The following is a 19,850-nucleotide window of genomic DNA, read 5'->3' on the forward strand; positions in this document are numbered from 1 at the left end:
GGACTCAGTCCCCCCAGCTAAAATGAGAAACATTGAATGTCCTCTTTCAATTTCTGAATTAAAGCTGACCTCAGGGATCAAACTGCAGATTTGCAGATTTGTAGGCTGGAGACTCCACCACTAAACTATATAACTTGATGAAAAATAACAAACAACTAAAGGTGAAATGTCCTATTTCGGGAACTACAAGTGCCACGGAAAACATTTGTATTGGTTCTTGGAGTTTAAAATATGCCCACCTTTTAAAGTTTTCAAAAACACTATTTAAGCAATAGAACCCGAGCGTCGGGGGCATTACCGACTCAGGTAATGCCCATGCCCCGGGGCCCAAAGGTAAGGACCCGAGCAAAGTGAGGTCCTTACCGAAGGCCCCGGGTGATTACCAGAGTCGGTAATGCCCCCGAAGCGAGGGTTCTATTGCTATTAGTACCCCGGTCCGCAAAAATATCGTGACCGGGACACTAAAAGCTTTTTTTCTGTCCCCGAAACGCTGCAGCGTTTCGGGAGAAAACAAAGAAAATAAAAGAAATTGGCCGCCGCCATGGAAAGGGAAAACGGAGTCCGTTTTCCCTTTCCATGGCAGCCATCGGGAGCGGACGCGCTGGGAACACAAGTGTTCCCAGCGCGTCCGCTCCCGAAAAAGGATCAAAAAGAAGGTAAGTGGGGTTGGGAGGGCGGGAGTGGGCCGGGGGTAAGAGGGGAAAAAAAAGCCCCCAGCCGTGTGGAGGCACAGAGCGGGGATGGCCCCACTCCGAGTCTCCTCACAGCTGGAGGCTTCCCTCGTCCTCCACTGGGGATGCAGGACCAAGAAGGTAAGTTGGGGGGGCGGATGGGAGGGAGGGAAGGGAATTAAAAAAAAATAAAACATACCCGAGTGCACCGGCGGGGGGCGAAGGCAGCCTCTCAGCCGCGCGGAGGCTCGGAGCAGGGATGGCCCCGCTTTGACCATTCTCATTGGCTGAGGGGTTGCCACGCCCCCCGCCGGGGACAAAGGCCGTGGAATCCCGACGGAGGGATTCCCGGCCGGGTAGGGACCTGGCGAGAGCTAATCAGAATGCTTGTTGCATTCAGATTGTCTCTCGCCGGGTCACTAATAGAAGAAAATATCCTATCTTGGTTGTGTGTGTGTGTTGATTTCATGAAAGGCAAATGCCATTCGTCTGTTCAATTTGGGTGGTTATGCAAAGCCAATTTAATGAAATGTGCATATTTCACCGTGATATGCTAATTTCTGGCGATGTCACATCCCATTGCGTTTGTTGATGAGTCCCCCCACTTTAATTTTTAGGACTTGACCCCTGCCTCACACAGTGATATAAGGAATTGGTTTCTTTCTGTTCAGGTTCTGCTGTTTTGTGTCTAGATGCTCATGGAGCAAACATAACCATTGTTTGTATTTATTTTCCTAGCATTATAGAATCATATAATTATTAAGATGAAAAACTGAGTAACAATTGAGAATTATCTTTGATAAAAAAATTATGCTTTTTTTCAGCGAAAGCAACCCAGTATTAACAAAATTATTTATCAGAGTTCCTGTGCTGTGTGCATTTATCATCAAGATGCATCTATATGGTGTTTTTATACACATTATTGTGTAGGGGAAGGTTTTCCACAAATGTAATAAATAGTTTGAAACCAGACATCTTTGCTGAAAAAACGTTTTTTGTTTCTAAGGTGTCCTATTCATTTTCAGGTTTTGCCATGTTTTGGTTGCCTTTTGGATACTTTTTACACTCTTGCGGAGGCAAATCATTTGTACTCTTATAATTTAATTTACACTCTGTACAAACTGTGTAAAATTATGCGTATGCAAGGTCTAGTTTACACCATTCATCCTTAACATGCAGTCAATGGGGTAAATTACTCTAAATTGTCAGTGGCAGCATAGTCCTTGCTCAAGGGTGAGCGATTCATTGTGAGGGATTTGGCCATCAGCACAGGGAGTGTGCACTCACCTGGGCTTTTTTTGATGATTTATTAGGAAATGGAATAATGGGAGATCAACCTCCGAAAGTGTGTCGGGCTAATCTGCACACATTTTCTAATGCTTACCACTCAACAAACACATTGACTAGTGTACTGTGGGGGGGTCAGCCAACAGGTGCAGTCCTCCCTGTCGCATTTATCTGACAGGTGACAGCAAGGGGTGCATGAAAACATCCAGAGGAGAATAGCAACACCCTCCTCCCTGGGCCAGCCTAATTAAATATAAAAGGCTCCATGGGTCCATCCTGCTCTATTGTCTAGGTTCTGTGTGGTGGCGGCGCAAACTGTTGAGAATTAATTAAAGCAGGTCTGCGAATAGGCCTAGTCACAGAACTTAACAATGTGCAGGAAAACTAACACCTCTTTGATGTGCAATGTGTCAACTTGAAGCTAGTTGTCATGCCCGCGCCGCTGGCACAGGCATTGGCAACCATCATGGACTACTTGGTACTCATTTATCCTCCTAATGCTCTTTGAACAACTCCTATTCACGCCTTGGTCTTTAATTTCCATTTGCTCGACTTTGGTTCTTTCTTATTTTATTCAACTAACTACATTTACCATAATGCACCTGGCTACAGTCCTCAATTCCTGGCTATTCTCATTCATCGTTATTGGGACCACAATCCCCAGAAGCCCTAGCGGCCAGTGCTGCTTCCACCTGCTGAGGACCAGAGAGGGAGGAGGCAGATTGTCTTCAGGTGTGCTGCTCCAGGTGCTGTCAATTAGCCTGCCTCAGAACAGGGCAGGGCTGTATATAAGGAGCTGCCTGCAGGAGCACAGTGTCTTGCATCTTGAGATCTCCCTGCTCCTGTTTGCCTTGACCCTTTACTTTGTAGGCTGTTCCTGCTGCTGCATTATCCTGTTTTGATCCAGTGCCCTTTCCGGGCTCCCTGCCTTGCAGCCGATCACGCTCCGCTGCCTTCTACCTACAGCCCTTGTCCTCTGGACTTCCTGCCTTGCTGCCTATTACAGTCCTCTGCAGCCCTCTACAGTCAGCGGCCCTGCTCCTCTGGGCTCACTCCTTGCTGCCCTGCTCTTCTGGGTTCCCTTGCCTTGCAGCCTGCCCCACTCCGGCTGCCTACAGTCCTTGTCCTCTGGGCTCCCTGCCCTGCAGCCTGCCTCACTCCGGCTGCCTACAGTCCTTGTCCTCTGGGCTCCCTGCCCTGCAGCCTGCCTCACTCCGGCTGCCTACAGTCCTTGTCCTCTGGGCTCCCTGCCCTGCAGCCTACCTCACTCCGGCTGCCTACAGTCCTTGTCCTCTGGGCTCCCTGCCCTGCAGCCTGCCTCACTCCGGCTGCCTACAGCCCTTGTCCTCTGGGCTCCCTACCTTGCAGCTTGCAACCCTCTGCTGTCTTCAAGCCCTTGTCCTCTGGGCTCCCTACCTTGCAGCCTGCACCTCTTCGCTGCCTACAGCCCTTGTCCTCTGGGCTCCTTCCTTGCAGCCTGTCTCCCTCCGCTGCCTACAGCCCTTGTCCTCTGGGCTCCCTGCCTTGAGGCTTGCTACACTCCTTTGCCTTACAGCCTGTTTTACACTTAGCTGCCTACAGCCCTGCTCCTCGGGGCTCCCTACCTCATGGCCCTATTCTTTTGGGCTCCCTGTCTGTCGCCTACTACTAATCTCTCTCTGTCCTGTTCTTCTGGACTCCCTGCCTTGCAGCCTAATACAGTCCTCCGCAGTCCACTACAGTTTGCCTGCACCTAGTCCCACTCTTGACTGCAGACCTGCTTCCTACTTGCAGCCCTTCTGTTTTCCTGGCTGCTGCTCCCTTGTTCTCTTCCTTGAGTCCTCTGTACTCCACCTTAGGCTATCTACTTCAGTCCAACTGCCTTTCCTTCATTTCCTTCTGCTAGATTGCTCTTTGACTTCCTTTTCGTTGGATATATCTGTTCTTGTCTTCTCATGTGTCTTATGTAATCCCTTTGTACAGAGCTTGCCTGTTGGTTTCTGGCAGGCAACCTCTGCCCCTTCCCTTGTCGCGTTTTCAGTGTTACAGACACCCACTGCTGTTGTTCCCAGCCATGAGCATACAGCGTGGGCCTCTGTATTAGCAATCTGTGCAGAAGGCTGGAGTTTCCTAAGGTTCGTGGAACACTCTTTCCCATTTCAGCATACACCCCAAGAGGGAATCCAGTTTGTTTGTACCTTTGTATCTTTTGCCCCTTTTAGCTCACAGCTACAGTTTCCTACTCTTCTTTCTTGTTGAACTTCCTGCTGTGCGTGCTTATCTGCTACCTTACTTCAGCACAGCCACCCAAGACCTACCTGGGTACCCTGTGCCAGTCTTGACTGAGTGCCATTCCTGACACAATGCAAGACCCAAAAGATTCTTGTTCCATAGGCAGGAAAGGCACACACAGACCAAAGATGCTTTCTTTTCGGTTCAAGAAACCGCTACAAAAATCTAAAGTTTTCCAAGGACAGCAAACAAAAACCCTAGTTTAAAAGACAGACTCGCCCTAGTAAACAAAGGTTTACAAGCACAGTACTACACTCACCGGCTCTCTGACCCTTCTATGTATAACTACTATGACATTTGCAACTATGATCCACAGTCTCTATCTGTAGAAGAACTACAACAATATAACGAATTCTTGCAGATTTTGTTAGCCCAACCAGTGGAAAACACTCATGCACTTTCTGACATTACCTTTGACACTGCTTCAACCAAAGATGTTGCACTCATTGTGGCAAACTCTCAACCAGAGTATGTTATTGCCAAAGTGACATCCTCAGGATCAGCTTGGCAAGCTACACAACCTCCCCAGACTACCGATACCACTCATTTAACAGGACAAGACATTCAGTATCCTGAAGTTAGAGCAGCTGGTCCTGGGTACAAAGGACCAATACTGACCATCGGTTGTCTTAATGCTTCCCCTGTAACTACTAACCACGATAGCTCTAAGGTCAGTCTTCAGATTGTAACACCTGGCTTTTCTGCCACACCAGATTCCGAAGTTGTAGAACTGGCTAATGGAACATACCAGTTTCAAGAACAGCTCTTGCACCTTAAAAGACAAACCCAAGACCTCTATGATGAATTTGTCTCTCTGCAATATAAGAATCTAGCAAAGGGACACAATTTACCAGACCATCTCACACTATGTCCAACACCCGACATTCTGTCTTTAGAGTTTAACAGATTGAGGCCTGTACTGGTAACACAGAAGAGGATACATACTTATACTGAACAGTTGGAAGACCTGAACTTGGCATATACATACCAGTTAAAGCTTGACACCGCTCCTTCACTTACTAGCTCAGTAACTCAGGCTGTCGTTCAGATAGTGAAGAATGGACTCCTCCAGTGGGCCAGATCGCTCACACGGCCATTACACCAAAGATCAAGTGTAATCATCTGACTGGAGATTCCGCTGAGTCAAAGGATTGTTCCATTCTTGCCCTTGATGTCGGTCCTTTACTCCCACTTACAGCCTCTACTGAAGTGACCAGATCAGAGATGTATTCTGCTTCTATGAACATTGGTACTCCTGACCATGAGACAGATCCTGAACCATACCCAGTACCTGTCTGGAATCCAACTTTGCCTACTGAAAATACCCCAGATCCATGTATCAACTTGGGCACATAAGACTTTGCAGGCCAGCCTTCGGAAAGCTTACCGTTTCCTGGTCCTACATCCACCATGCTACTGGTTACAAGAACCGCAAGCCCAATCTCTGCTGCTCCCCCTGCTAGTACTCCTGAATCTACTACTGATGCCGCATCTCAAATCACTCCTACTGCAGTCGAAGCACCCCCTTCCTCTCTGCCTGCAAGGACAGTACCTGTTGCAAAGCCAGTTAAAAGATCTCCTATTAAGGCTACAGCTCCAGTAGATCCTGTTGGTGCCTCTGCAGCACCTAAACTACCAGTCACAACGCCATCAGTCTCAGTTGCGTCCCTGTCTGCTGGTGCTCCTGTGACACCTATACTTACAGCTGTTACAGCATCTGAACTTCGTACTGCCATTCCTGGTCTCCCTGCAACTCATGGAATTCCTGCAACATTTGTTACTCCTGAAGTCTGTCGCAAATCTTAATGTTGCCATTGCTGCTTCTGACTATTTGGACGACCGTCCTAGAGCAACCAATTCAGCTGAATCTCCACCTTTCAGCACTGTACCATTGCCAGTCCTAAGGAAGACCACGTCTTTCAAAGCAATATATGCCATGGAGCCTGCAGCACATCTCCACAGTTCCTCAGTTCATGAACGCACTGTTGGGTTTTGGGTCCTAAGAAGTTGTCTTTTCTGAATTCTACCTCAAAGGTTCGAAACATTGGTAATGTCTCCTCCCTTCAAGACTCTCACCTTGCAGCATTAAACAGTTTTTGGTGCTTCATGATGTACATTTTTGGTATAAGACTCTCTCGCGGTGTGACAGGCCTTGGACGTGCTCTTCTTGTTGGTCAGTCTTCAGGGGGCCTGGAGAGGGGCATACTGTTGTGCTCGCGCCGCTGGCACACGCATTGGCAACCATCATGGACTACTTGGTACTCATTTATCCTCTTAATACTCTTTGAACAACTCCTATTCACGCCTTGGTCTTTAATTTCCATTTGCTCGACTTTGGTTCTTTCTTATTTTATTCAACTAACTACATTTACCACAATGCACTTGGCTACAGTCCTCAATTCCTGGCTATTCTCATTCATCATTATTGGGACCACAATCCCCAGAAGCCCTAGCGGCCAGTGCTGCTTCCACCTGCTCAGGACCAGAGAGGGAGGAGGCAGACTGTCTTCAGGTGTGCTGCTCCAGGTGCTGTCAATTAGCCTGCCTCAGAACAGGGCAGGGCTGTATATAAGCAGCTGCCTGCAGGAGCAGTGTCTTGCATCTTGAGATCTCCCTGCTCCTGTTTGCCTTGACCCTTTACTTTGTATGCTGTTCCTGCTGCTGCATTATCCTGTTTTGATCCAGTGCCCTTTCCGGGCTCCCTGCCTTGCAGCCGATCACGCTCGGCTGCCTTCTACCTACAGCCCTTGTCCTCTGGACTTCCTGCCTTGCAGCCTATTACAGTCCTCTGCAGCCCTCTACAGTCAGCGGCCCTGCTCCTCTGGGCTCACTCCTTGCTGCCCTGCTCTTCTGGGCTCCTTTGCCTTGCAGCCTGCCTCACTCCGGCTACCTACAGTCCTTGTCCTCTGGGCTTCCTGCCCTGCAGCCTGCCTCACTCTGGCTGCCTACAGTCCTTGTCCTCTGGGCTCCCTGCCCTGCAGCCTGCCTCACTCCGGCTGCCTACAGCCCTTGTCCTCTGGGCTCCATACCTTGCAGTCTGCACCTCTACGCTGACGACAGCCCTTGTCCTCTGGGCTCCTTCCTTGCACTCTGCTCCCTCCGCTGCCTACAGCCCGTGTCCTCTGGGCTCCTTCCTTGCAGCCTGTCTCCCTCCGCTGCCTACAGCCCTTGTCCTCTGGGCTCCCTGCCTTGCGGCTTGCTACACTCCTTTGCCTTACAGCCTGTTTTACACTTAGCTGCCTGCAGCCCTGCTCCTCTGGGCTCCCTACCTCACGGCCCTATTCTTTTGGGCTCTCTGTCTGTCGCCTACTACTAATCTCTCTCTGTCCTGTTCCTCTGGACTCCCTGCCTTGCAGTCCACTACAGTTTGCCTGCACCTAGTCCCACTCTTGACTGCAGACCTGCTTCCTACTTGAAGCCCTTCTGTTTTCCTGACTGCTGCTCCCTTGTTCTCTTCCTTGATTCCTCTGTACTCCACCTTAGGCTATCTACTTCAGTCCAACTGCCTTTCTTTCTGCTAGATTGCTCTTTGACTTCCTTTTCGCTGGATATATCTGTTCTTGTCTTCTCATGTTTCTTATGTAATCCCTTTGTACAGAGCTTGCCTGTTGGTTTCCGGCAGGCAACCTCTGCCCCTTCCCTTGTCGCGTTTTCAGTGTTACAGACACCCACTGCTGTTGTTCCCAGCCATGAGCATACAGCGTGGGCCTCTGTTATAGCAATCTGTGCAGAAGGCTGGAGTTTCCTAAGATTCGTGGAACACTCTTTCCCATTTCAGCATACACCCCAAGAGGGAATCCAGTTTGTTTGTACCTTTGTATCTTTTGCCCCTTTTGGCTCACAGCTACAGTTTCCTACTCTTCTTTCTTGTTGAACTTCCTGCTGTGTGTGCTTACCTGCTACCTTACTTCAGCACAGCCACCCAAGACCTACCTGGGTACCCTGTGCCACTCTTGACAGAGTGCCATTCCTGACACTAGTTCTCACCCCTCTGTATGAAGGACAGTGAATGGCATGTCTGGGTACACTATTTACTGTATGCAACCACTGCAGAGCTCACCCCTTTCATAGGGGAGAAGTATGTGATTTAAGGGAGACAGGAAGTCTGCTCTCGTCACAAACTTCAAGGGAGACGTGCGCTTTGATCAAGAGTCACAGAGGGCTTAGTTAACCAGAGAGACACTTTGATCTACAAAAGACAGGAAGATGGGTGGGACATAGAAGTAGATGTTGTCACCACTTACCTTTCCTATTGCAAAGCACTCTGATCCTGACTTCACGCATAACAGAAGATTGTTGGTTGGGACCTCAGATATATTTACTTAAGGTAGGCTTATCATGTATCAATCACTGGGGCCAATTTGGCTTTAAAAGAGGGCTGAGCCCCAACGATCATCCAATGACTTTGAAAGGTTTAAGAAGGACTCATTTGACCCTGGCAGAAGGTACAGTCTACTTTACAGCTGTACTCCAGTGAAGGAAGGCCAGGATTTCCAAGAGGGAAGCAAGATGGCTCCCCTAAATATCTCTCAGGCAACAGAGCCAGCAGCTCCCGAACCGGTACCCAGCCAGCACACAGTGTGCCCTGATAAGTTCTGCCAGCAAGCTTCGTAGGTGGGAAGTGCCAGAGAGTCTCTGAACAAAGGACAAAGCTTTCACAAAGACAGATGCTCACCTCATTCCTCGAGCAGATGAGCTCATTGACAAGCTCGGCGCTGCCAAGTACATGAGTACCTTTGACCTCACGGCAGGTTATTGGCAGGTCAGCTTGACAGATGGAGTGAGAGAGAGGTCAGAATTCTCAACCCGGGAAGGACATTATCAGTTCACTATGATGCCCTTCAGATTGAAGAATGCGCCTGCCACATTTCAGCATATGGTTAACCGGGTTTTGTCTGGTCTGGAAAACCTCAGTGTTACCTATTTAGATGACATTGCTCTGTTCAGCCACACCTGGGAGGATCATTTATCCCACCTGAAACAAGTACTTCAGGTGCTGCAGAATGCAGGTCTGACTATCAAGGCCACAAAGTGCCAGATAGTGCAGGGTACCGTGACATACCTAGGCCACCTGGTTGTTGGAGGTAAGAAACAACCTCTCAAAGCAAAGGTACAGGCTGTGAAGGAGTGGGCCACCCTCACCACACAGACGCAGGTGAGAGCCTTTTTGGGTCTCACCGGGTACTGCTGGTTATTCCGCTGGGTGTATGGGACCATTGCCATGTCCCTGAATGATGAAACTTCCAAGAAGATGCCGAAGAAGGTAACTTGGACCCCTGCCTGACAACCCTCCTTCCAGGATTTAAAGGATGAATTGTGCAGGGCACCAGTACTAAAAGTGCCAGACTATGGTCAGGAATTCATTATCCAGACATATGATTTTGGGATTGGAGCAGTGTTAGCGCAGCTGAACTCTGAAGGGGTAGAGCAGCCTGGTGCCTACATTAGCAGGTGGTTGACCAAAAGGGAAAGGAACTGGGCTGTCGTAGAAAAAGGTGTGTATGCGGTCGTGTGGGCCGTAAAGAAGCTGGAACCCTACATCTTTGGGTCTCATTTGATGATCCAGACAGACCACAGGCATCTGCAATGGTTAATGGCTATGCAAGGGGTGAACCCTAAATTTTGCATTGGGCCATATCCCTACAGAGATTACATATGGACATCCAGCGCAGCCCAGGCTCCCAGCATGGAAATGCAGATGTCTTGATGACGAACCAGACCTTCAGTAGGGTGGTGGTTCACATGTTGAGGCTAGGGGGCATATAAGGGATGCGACTATACGCATGGCGAGTGTGCGCTCGCCTGGGCTTTTTTTGATGATTTTTTTAGGAAATGGAATGATGTGATGTCAGCCTCTGGAAATGTGTAGGGCTAATCCGCACACATTTTCTAATGCTCACCGCACAACAAACACATAGTCCAGTGTACTCTGGGGACACACCCTACAGGTGGAACCAAGGAGAATTAAGCTCCAATATTTCAGAAAAGAGATTAACCCAGAATTTAAGTCATTCTTGAGAATTACTCGAAAAATTACAAGTAACAAGGTTAGAAATCATTGGGCTCATGTCCGGTTTTGAGCAAGGCCAAGGGCCGAAACACGTGCAAACCTTAGGACATAATTGAAATAAATGTACCTGGTGCAGTTTTTTAAGTGACATTTGATTCTTTTTACTTACCCGTAATCTTAATTACTCCTAGTCCTACTCTTCCTCATCACAGTACTCATCAATGAGGCCCCGCCTCTTCCACAGGACATTTTCTTTTCTTTTTTGGGGGTGTAACCTCCCACTTTCCCACAATACACCAGTACATAGCAAGCCTTTACAGACACCGGGCCATTCGACACCACGGGAGGGTGCCCAAAAGGAAAGCAGGAAGCAAGAGTTAGAGTGCCTCGATGCCCAGGGGCTGTTTGTGCGCTATACAAATGTAAAAATAAATAAATAAAATAAAGAGGACACCCAGGATCAATGCAAACACACCAAGTGTAATGGGCAATTAACCATAGCACATCACAGCTGGGCCACGGACAACACCCCCACACCAAAGGAACCATCCCTAGAACTGTGCACACTAAGCATGTAATGTGTAACAAAGGCATCGTGGTCCGCCCAGGTATCGGCCCTGCAAATCTCATGCAACAGAACACCCTGAGCATCCACCCAGGAAGCAACTATACCCGAGGTAGAACAACCCTGCACACAACCAGAGGCCAAACATGCTTTTGACACCACCAACTTGACCTAGCGACTAATGGAAACAACCAAAGCCAATCTGCCTGCCCCAGCTGCACCAAAGGCAACCAGAAGACTGTCAGCAATAATCAGGGATCACACCTCAAAAGCAAGCATTCAGGCAAGACACAAAGAAAGGGTGGACTGCACAGGAGTTCCCCAAACTCCCCCAGCCGCTGAGTAAAGGTGATTGGAACCTGAAAGGCTGCCTTGAGTGTAAGGTGTGTAAGATCCAGAAGGCCAATGGAGCTGACTGAAGAAAATGCAAAACCAGGGGCAGATTCCAAGGAGGGGAACCCAAACACACAGGAGGCCTAGAAGATGCCAGACTCCCAATGAACCGGCCCACCAGACCCAAATCCAACAGAGGATCACCAAAACCCTCAAACAGGGTCTACAATGAAGCCCACTGAGTCCATAAAGAGGACACCCCCAACCCGTTTTCTAAGCCATCTGGCAAAAACAGCAACACCCCTGAGACACCACAACCTTTCGGGGGGAAAATACCAGCCACACCACACCAGCAAAGAAAATGGGCCCAATGCCTATCATAGGGCTTCAACGTACTAGGCCGCTTGGAATAGAGAATGGGCTCCACCACCGGAGCTGAGAAACCCAAAGGCAACAACCCTGCCCACAGAGAAACCAAGCTGACCAGCGGATCACAGGCACCCCATCACCAGTACCCCCCGCGTAGAGGGCACGGCCAACTGGGAATCCTCCAGCCCTCCCACAACTAGAGATCCATGAGCAATGGAAACCCCTCCACCCCACGAAGCCAAAAGGGAACCACCAAGATAACAAGAGAAGAACTGCAGCGGATTCTCTGAACCACCCAGGAAAAGAGAGCAAGAGGAGGGAAAGCATACAGGAGACCCAGAGGCTGCTCGATATTCAAGGCACCCACCTCCCACGCCCCTACCAACTGGAACCATGAGCAAACCTTGGAACCCTGACAGAGGAGGGGAAGTAAACAGATCCAACCCTGGAGTCCCGAACCGGCGACAAACACCCACAAACATCTGATCAGACAACATCAACTCCGGGCAGACCGGGAACCCTGACTGAGATGATCTGCAACCACATTCACCACCCGCCGAAAGTGTACCGCATCCAGGGAAAGCCAAAGCTGTTAGGCCCTGCAAAGGAGGAGCAAACCACAGGTGAGCCTGATGAACGGCGCCAACTATCTCCAATTCAAGGAACGAAGGAGAACCTTCTCCTTCCCCCCTGTTCCCGAGCAGAAAGAGACCCATGGAGGCCCCCCTACCCCAAGCCGCTGGCGTCAGAGGTCAGAACCACCCGAAGAGGACAATCCAAAACCACCACCATCAGTTGGGAGGAACGTCTCAACCACCAAACCAGAGAAACCCACTGGTTGCTCGAAATTGGGACATGCAGCACGAGAAACTGTGAGGGGGATGAGTGAGGCAGAAGACGTACGACCAGGGGACGAAGATGGAAGTGAGCCCGGGGACCAGGAAAACACAAGAGGCCAGGTGCTCCTGAACACCCAGGAGTTCCCGAGGAGAAGCCTACGGATGGGTTAGGACCCAGCAAAGGAGCGACTGAAGCCGGAGAGCCCATCCTCCGGGCAGAGGAACTGCCCCACTCCCAGGGCAGAACCACGCCCCTATGAACACAAGGTCCTGGGAAGGGGCCAAATGAGACCTCCTCTAGTTGAAACCCCACTCCCGAAACGACTGACAGACAAGGAGAAGGTGAGATTGGACAGTGCAGCAGAGATCCACCTTGATCAGCCAGTCGTCCATGAAAGGGACCAGCCGGATCCCCTGAAGACATAAATGAGCCACCAACAGAGCGACCACCTTCCGAAACACTTGTGGCGCAGACATCTACTCAAAAGGAAGGACCCGGAATTTACAATGACCCTTACCCCACACAGAGTAACAGAGGAACTGCTGATGTGACGGGGTGAATGGGCATATGATAAAAGGCAACCTGCAGATACAAGGAGACCATCCAGTACCCCTGCTTGACCAGAGTAATACACTTCTGCAAAAACTCCATTTGAAAATGAACACCCTGACGAAGTCATTTAGCAGCTTCAAATCCAGGATTAGACAAAACTTCCCCCAAGGTTGTGGGACCAAGAACACCCGAGAGCAGAACCCCAGACTCCACTGGAGCCAGGTCATGGTCCCTATGGGCCACTTGGGCAGAAGCTCTGCAACGGCTGAGGACATGGGCGCTCTCTTGGCAGGGTCCCTGGGCAGCATAGCCAAGATCCAGGACAGGTGAAGAGGAGTAGACAGAAAGTCCAGCCGGTAACCATCCCAGACAATCCGCAGGACCCAAGCATCGCAGGCCCACAGTGAATGTCAAGACTTCTGATGGCCTTTTGCTGGCTTAGGACCCCCAGGTCTAGGACAGAAGCCCCTGGAGCGATGAAATGGGCTGTGCCTTCCCCCAGACCCACGGCCCGAGGCACAGCTCCTGAAGACGACGGAACCGGGGGGGCAGTTTCTGTAACCTGTCAGCATGCATGTTGTACCTGGACACCTGACAAACCTCGTCCTCCAGAGAGTTCCCAAAAACTTACCGCCCCTAAATGGATGCCGAAGAGCAGCATTTTTCCAGGAGGTGGCTGATCACCAATCCTACAAGGGCAGATAACCCTGAGCAGAGAAGCAAGCTCCCATGGCCATGGAGGTGCTGCGAGGAGAGGGACCAGTGCCATTGCAATTCCACCAAAAAATAGGTGCACAGACTGCACCTCCTTCCATCTCCTTACTGTAAAGAAGTCATGGTATTAACAGTAAGACAGACACAAGTGATCACAGTTAAAGGGTGTTTATTGAAGTTCAAGTGGGTTTGAAAAACGCCTATCTAATCAAAAATCTAAAGATGGGAGCAAGCTGCGACCATCAAATAATAATAACTCAGTCCTATTGGTGTCTTGTCAAAATAAAAGGGCCTATGCTAATAAGCCTATTGCCAATCCTTACCTCTAATTACAAATAGTGTGGGAAACAATGTTATGCAAAAGAAAAGTGTTCAAGAAATGATATGTCAGGATATTCAAGCCGTTGGCTTCCCTTCCCCACGTTTTCAGCACGGTGGCACACTCGAGTTTAGCACAGTCTCTGGCTTCTCTAGCATGAGGGTGTAGTTCAAAACTTGAACGTCATTGCCTTCTGTGCTAAAGTCTCTTTGCCATTCAAAGTTTCTTCCAGAGAGCCTGATGCAACAAACAATAAATTTCCTTTCCTTTTTGTATTTCGAATATCCACAATTTTCTTAGGTGCTTTACTATTCACCTCGAATCCCCCTTCGCCGAGCTTAGATCCACTTTAAAACAATACTCTCAGGATTTTTACATATCCAATTCTCGGGTGATTCACAGTTCACACCGGATCCTCCTCCACCAGGCTCAGATCCGCTTTGACACAAAATCTTTAATCAGTCTCCCTCTGCTCGGACCAACTTTATCGTAACACAAAACTTCCTTTAACCCAAAGCTTTCAATTGATCTCCCTCTGCTGGGCTCGGACCAACTTTATCTACTATGTTATACACTTGCTTTACTGTATTAACATTGAAGAATTTTGATTGTGCACAGGATCTTGCTTCACCTGTCGCAGGACCACTTTGATTCACAATCCTTTGCCACTGTTTCACTTTCGTCGACTCTCAGCTGGATACCTTACAGAAACCTTTGACTGAGCACACGCGTGGTGCCAGACCACTCTGTCAAAGGTATCGTATCTTGGTTTCAAATTTCAATCACTCATCTGCATTTCAACTTTACTCGAGTTGGTTATCACATGTGTTTCATACAACGTTCTTTCCAGTACTCGCCATACAATGTTGTCTTTTGCAACGTTGGCTTCAACACAGACCGGTATTGTATCAGTCTTCCCAACTCACTGGCTGTGTTGATTTCACTGACGCTGCTTTGTTGGTGGAGCCAAGGACAGTATCACGGCAGCTTGCGATTCTCTCTGCCTTGATTATTCACATGGAAGGGCCTGGGGTACCTCTGAAACACAAAGCAGGATTCCTCAGCCTGGTTTCCTGGTTTTATGCTTTCTAATGTTGAGTCTTCATGAAAGTAACAGTTCCTAGTCAAAAAGGTCAAGGGAACTTCCCTTTTTGCGATCCCCTTCTGTTTCGCCGTCTTTCTCCTCTTGTAAAACTGCCATCTTGGAACTGCTGTTTCCTCCCGTGCTTTGCTTCGCTCAAAGTGCGCTCTTGTGCTCTGCCTTTTACCTGTGTGGGGAAGTATAATGGAAGTCAGATGTGTGTGATGGTCAGTAATTGCCTGACCTTGCCTGTCTATTGTATTGGGACACGTCAGGTATATGGCTCAGGTTTTAGTCCATTTTCTCTCATAGCGGGCTGTCTGTGAGAAAGTGTTTGTGTTGTAGGATGGGGTAAAGGTATTACAGGGAAGGGGATACTGCATCTCACCATCCGGTGTCCCACTCCCACTCCCCGAAGACCCCTCACATAGGCGATCCTCCTGAACTGCTCCACCCCCTGTAACTGGATCCAAAAACGATGGCTTTGTCCTGGTCACCTGGATGACAGATCCCTGGGGACTAGTAGGTGAGGCATCTTCTGGTTTATTACATTACACAGAAGCCGAAACCCACCAAGCACCATCTCTGGTGCAAATGGACCATAGATGATCAAGTGAAGCGCCAGATGGAACCCCATGTGTGCCTTCTTCAGAGAGGAGTTGGTCTTCTGGTCCAATGCTTCATGGAGAGCGGCATCCCCCAATGCCATGGAAGAGTTACCCATAGGACTAGCCAAGACATCATCCACGGCAATAGGGTCAGGAAGGAAATCACCTGTTCCTCTCAATAGGTAGAGACGGCCCAAAAAACGTGGCACAGCACATGGTCTGGATCCTTCAATTCCCTAAGATCTTGGCCTCAATGTCCGAAACAGGGGCAGGCCCAAAATTGGCATGTTCTGGAACTGACGAATCTTGAGATCCGAAGATCCTCTGCAGAAACAGGGGCAGAAAAGCCCAGGGAATCCCATATTTGCGAAACAACAAAGTCCACTTACTCTCTGGACAAAAACATCCGTTCAGCCTACTCATCAGATGTGGACCGCCAGGAGGACAAACTGAAGCCCTCAGAAGGTGAAGCAGAAGAAGAGGAAGAGGGAGGGCTAAGCTCTCCCTTGTGCTTGCTCTTCATTCCCTTCAATTTCAGCTATCACATGGTGCGTGAGAGCCTTGATTCCCCCTGCGACACAGTGAATTTCAGCTCCTTTGGTTTCCTATGCTTCCACCTCCATGTATGGTGCTGCATTAAGCTAGGAGAAGAAGCCAGAGGGCACGTACGTTTGCCCTTTGGCAAGTGTTTGCCCAGCGGGACACACTGCACAGAACAGTAGGCAAAAACAGCAGTGTGAAACCTGAAGCATCTCCCGCCACAATTGGGGCCCTGCCCCCTCCACCCGGCACAGCAAACCCCAGCCAAGTCCTGGTAAACCGACTGCTGGCGTCCCAAGGGCTGGGAGAGCCCGGAGAGGGAGAGCCCAGAATCTCTGCCCTGACCACCGGAGGCAGAGTACCACAGGCTGAGGCAGTGCCACAACCAAACTCTCAGGTTCCCGCTCCGCCCAGCCCCCGACCTTGAAGATGCTCAAGCAGCATGAAGCCAACACCAGGACCCCAAGTCCCTCAGTGGAACCTGGCCCTAGCATGCTCAATCAGGCCTCAAGCCTTACTTCGCTCACCACTGCACTGCAGGAGACCAAAGCATGGGGGGAACCACAACATAGCCCTCCAGAGCCCCGCTCTCGAAGTCACCAGTCCCTGTCAGAGACATGGGGGAAAAACAGGTGTATTGGGGTAAGTCGGAGTGTTATACCTCTGGGAAAACAGTTCCTGTGGGGGAGGTGGGGCCTCATTGGTGAGTACTGGGATAAGGAAGAGGGGCGTGGAGGTAATGTATTTATAGGATTAGACAGGCGACAGGACACTGTGCATGAAGACAAACAACAGTGACAGTAGTTGGATCAAACAAGTGCATATTCGTGTAATTGATAATATTCCCTTTGAAGCCACCCCTTAACCATTTTGGTCTCCACTGACATGAAAACATATCAATATGAACGAGCACTATGCATCCACTGCACTCTTATGTACTCTGCTACTGTCCCCCACAATATATCATTATTATTACTAACTTGAAAAAGGGTATATAGAATGAATAGGGGAGAAATGCTAGCTCAGGGGCAACGTGTCCGTCTTGGAAGCAAAACCATGCAGCAACATAGGTTCGATTCACGATCCTGCGCTTAGACACTGCTTAAACCACTCGCTGGTATTAAACGAGTTATAAATGAACAATAAAATTAATAAATGCTTAAAAGGAAAGCCCAAACGTATTGACGCTGAATAGGCGAAGCCATTGTTTAATGAATAATACATCCAACATTTTCTTCCATATGTCTGCACACTAGCTGCCAAGATTGTTATACTGAAGTGATGTCAACAATATATGCTCACCGAAGTCTTTGAGAAGGCAATAATTAAGGTTTGGAAGTAATTCAGTTTGCCCGGATGACCGTGCACTCCTAACCACAGCCTCAAGGTCAGGCTGACACAGCAAAACAATGTGGAACTTCTCAAGAAAAACGTGTGCAGCAGCTGTGCCACTCCGACCGACAATTGCGAGTGAATCAGTATCGGGAGAGCATGAGTGAGTGAGGAGGGGAAGATATCGAGATAGAAAGCAAACTAGAGAGAGGAAGATTGGGAGAAGTGGAGGAAGAGAGAGAGAGAAAGACAAAGAGAAATACAGAAAGAGTGATAGAGCTTAAGAGAGAAAGAGCAAAAGTAGAGAATGTAACAGTAGGCGTAACGGTGGAGAAACGGAGTGACAGAGACTCTGAATCAGTTTCTGCTTTAGGCAGCAGCTGTTTCCTGAAGGCGATCTAAAAGAAACAGACCATCCAAAGCCACGCTGGCAGCACCACGGTTTTGGGTTATTTGGATAGTTGTAACCTATGTGGCAACTCTTTCCTGGACCACACTATTTTCTGCATTATGCAATAAATGTGATCGATTGCCAGGAGAGTTGGGTGACCCCATCAATTTTGAGAAGTGACATCATGTGATCATATTCCGAGTGACACTACAGACCTCCCACGAGCTTTTGAAACTAGTTTTTAGTCTAGTTTATAGTCTTTATTTTTTATTTTAATTCTTATAACGCACCACATGCCCGTAGGCCTCAGGGCCCGTGGAACGCAGGTCTTGTATTAAGGAGATAAAGTGAGAATGACTGCACAAAATGTACAATTTATAAACTCGATCAATGAACACGAGGACAAGTTTGCAAATCGACTGTTGCACTTGCGATCAGTGTAAAGGTACAGCAGGCGGGCTGTTGTGGGAGCATAAGATCTTGTTAAGACATATTTGCAGCTCACCTCAATGTAAATTCGCACCTTATGCTTTAACATCTTCCTCATTGAGGCACAGGTCTGCCTTTGCTGTCGAAGGCCTAGGGACGCTGCTCCCTCAAATGGCCAGAAAATGCCCTTTGCCTTCCTTAATGCACATAATGTTTAAAATGGGGGTCTTTAGCTATAGTTTTAGACCGCCTGTTAGAAGCCAGTTGTATTGACTCCATACACTGCATAGTCTTCCCAGCCAAACATTCTCATTTCATTTCCTTTCTGCTCTTCTTAACATGCAAATAGTTTAGCCCCATTTACTCGGTTAAACTTGGTTAGAATGAAGGGAAAACCTAAAAAACATGCCATTTGTCTATGCAAATTAAATAAATCAGCTAAAGTCCACATGGAAGCATTCCAGTCAAAAGGCATCCCCCAGACCGTATAAGCATGTATCATGTCCTTCACCTGACGCAAACCATTGATTTCTGAAAACATCACACGCATTCATTCAAACCATCTCTAGTATTCATTCAATTATTGCTTTTAATACTCACTTTATAACATAACACTGCCATTAAAAATGTGCACTTACATATAATGAATAATAAACCGGACGAAGCGTTTGCAATTCTGAAGCTCTTACCTTGGAAATCTTGCAAACGCTTTTGGTAAATGATGGATAAATGGAGGCCCCAGTGCCGCCTTGCCTAGGCGCTCTGCAGTGTTCCTCTTTTATGGGAAGTTGAGGAGAGTCTGGGCATTTTTAACATGCTGCCGTGTCTCAGTCAGGTTGTCACATGCGCCCGGTGGCCGAATGGAATGTCTGACTGTAGTTTCCTCAGCTGCTCCACTGCCGTAGCAGAAAGACTTGCACTCGCCCCTCATATCTTACGAAGAGGCCAGCCCATTTCTACTCGAAACGGAGAAGCTTTTTAATGTAATGTGGCGATTGTACTAAAAGTGCCTCGTGAACAGGTGAAGTAACAGTGTAACTCGGCAGACCGCCACGAGGCGTGTATTGTGGCAAAGGAGTGAGGCTTTCTTTGGGTGAATGGGATCTTTCCTCTCTAGGTCAAGACTCCAAACTATACTTGGCCCTGGGATGCAAACATGAGATACCCTACAACTGCATTGTCCCCAAAAAAAGGTATGGCCGACCCTCGCTGAGAAAGTGTCTTAATTCATATGATCAACATAACCCCCCTCACCCCCCACCCTCCTCAAGGATACACATCATGCTTTCTCTGTTGTTGGCTGCCCATCCATAATCTTTGCTTCTGAACTAAGTAAACCTTCTGTCCCCACACTTCGGCTGATGTGGGACCATCCCATGGGCAGGAGCCCATCCAGCGACTTCGCCGCAGGCACAAGGAGGAGAAGCGCGACATCTGCCAGCACCATCCAGCCTGTATTTTCAGGGTCAGAAGAGACACATTGCTTCGACCCCTAACAGAAGGCCCACCGCCCCGCAATCCACTTACTGAGGCCCTCC

General features: G+C 48.8%; 1 protein-coding gene across 3 annotated transcripts in view; it reads right to left on the reverse strand.

Annotated features, from left to right (window-relative positions):
* Positions 1-19,850, reverse strand: part of PTPRE (protein tyrosine phosphatase receptor type E) — a 2,259,327-nt gene that overhangs the window by 1,107,608 nt on the left and 1,131,869 nt on the right. Inside the window, exon 1 of one of the 3 annotated variants that reach the window (XM_069611479.1) lies at positions 19,002-19,108. The exons of the other annotated variants lie outside the window; for them this stretch is intronic. The gene's annotated coding sequence lies outside the window, so the exon portion shown is untranslated. Of the gene's footprint in view, positions 1-19,001; positions 19,109-19,850 lie in introns of those variants that run through there. 3 annotated transcript variants of the gene reach the window in all.

Source organism: Ambystoma mexicanum, chromosome 8 (assembly GCF_040938575.1).
Source record: "Ambystoma mexicanum isolate Mex_15411 chromosome 8, UKY_AmexF1_1, whole genome shotgun sequence".
Classification (NCBI taxonomy): Eukaryota; Metazoa; Chordata; class Amphibia; order Caudata; family Ambystomatidae; genus Ambystoma; species Ambystoma mexicanum.